This window comes from Macrobrachium nipponense, chromosome 4, assembly GCF_015104395.2.
Source record: "Macrobrachium nipponense isolate FS-2020 chromosome 4, ASM1510439v2, whole genome shotgun sequence".
Classification (NCBI taxonomy): domain Eukaryota; kingdom Metazoa; phylum Arthropoda; class Malacostraca; order Decapoda; family Palaemonidae; genus Macrobrachium; species Macrobrachium nipponense.
In genome coordinates, this window is record NC_061100.1 from 55,442,160 (window position 1) to 55,443,921 (window position 1,762).

General features: G+C 38.2%; 1 pseudogene; it reads left to right on the forward strand.

Moving 5' to 3' along the window:
• The first annotated feature begins 719 nt into the window (after window positions 1-719).
• On the forward strand, window positions 720-1,436 carry LOC135211753 (piggyBac transposable element-derived protein 2-like; annotated as a pseudogene).
• The last annotated feature ends 326 nt before the right edge of the window (window positions 1,437-1,762 follow it).

Genomic DNA, 1,762 nt, shown 5'->3' on the forward strand with positions numbered 1-1,762 from the left:
CAAATTTTTTTTTTACTTTTTTTTTAAAGTGCATTGACTTTTCCACAGGTACGCAGGAAGATGCTCCTGATCTCGATTTGATCTCAGTGACATAAGTGATGATGATGAGGACGAGGAATGGACACCTGCTGAGCGTGGGACATCAAAATATGAAGATGACACATCTTCTGAAAGTGAGGAAGAAGAAGAGAAGGATGAACAACCAGTTAGCTCGTCTTCTGATCACACCAGACAAATGCATTTCAAAGTGGACCTTCATTTCAAAGGACATCTTGGCCCACATCCACCAGTTCCTGAGGTTGCAGTCACTACAGCTCAACTTAGGTCAATTGATTATTTTGAAGCCTACATAGATAAAAATTTTTTGATAAAAATAACTAATGGTACAAATCAACGTTATGTTGCTGAAAAATTGGTATATCTCTAAAGGAAATGTCAGTTTTTATAGGGGATAAATAAAATTTTGTGACGTCTGTATAGGGATGCCTATAATTAGAATGTATTGGGAGAGGTATAGTAAAAACGATTTGATTTGTAGAAATGTGACCAGAGATGAGTACTTCAAAATTAGGAGCAATCTGAAAGTTGTTGATGACAATTTGATTACTGTAGCTTCAAGAAAATGTGATAGATTATGGAAGATAAGGCCAATTTTGGAAAGTGTTCGCTCAAGATGTTTAGAGTTACCTAGACCAAGTAAAGTAAGTGTACATGAGTCCATGATACCTTTTCGGGGTAAGTGTAGTCTGAGACAGCATGTGCTAGGTAAACCTAATCCAGATGGTTTGAATTGTTGTTTTATCTTCTCCTAATGGTACTGTTTTAGATTTTGAGATATTTACAGGTAAAGAACCTCTCACTGAAATCATTAGGGAACACGGTGTGTTGCCAGACAGGAATGTTGGTATTGGAGAAGCTGCTGTTCTGAGGTTTGTCAGTAGCGTTGATCCTGGAACTATCATGTACTTTGATAGATATTTCACATCTCCAGCCTTACTTTTAGAGCTGATCAAGCATAACTTACAAGGTACAGGTACTATAAAAAAGAACATGCTTCCTAAGGGTGCCAAACTCAAGTCTGAGAAAGAGGTGACAAAACTAGGTAGAGGAGCTAGCTACCTACAACCAAGTGAGATCTGATGGTGCCTATGCTATAACACAGTGGCATGAAAAAGAAAGTAGTTCTCATGGCTTCTACTATCCATTCAACTGAACCTAAAGATGTATGCAAGAGGTGGTCTTTAAAGGAAAATAAGCACATAAAGTTGAACAGACATGCAGCAGTTAGGGAGTATAATGTTGCTATGAGAGGAGTTGATGTTCATGATCAGATATTATCTTACTATGGGAGTTCTTCTAAGACAAATAAGTGGACAGTCCGCTGTATTTTAAACTTCCTTGATGCAGAAACAAGTAATGCCTGGATGGAACACTAAGTCAATTGTGGGGAACTTAAGAAGTATCTAGATTCTAAAATGTCACTAGCTATTTAGTTAACTGATGGTGCTCTTTGGTCAAATGCAGGTGAACAGAAGGCCCAAGTGATAATCATGATGAAGAGGATGAACAAAATTGTTCAGCTGAAATGCCAAAGGAAAAACGCCAGAAGTCACGGCCACTCCCCAGCAAAGATTTCAGAACCAATGAAGCTAAGCACATGCAACTTGCACTTCCACCAAACTCGAGTTTAAAAAGTGCAGAAATCCTGGGGGTGTGGAAAATTATAGAATTATGTGTTCCTCCAGTGAAGTATTTTGTGCTT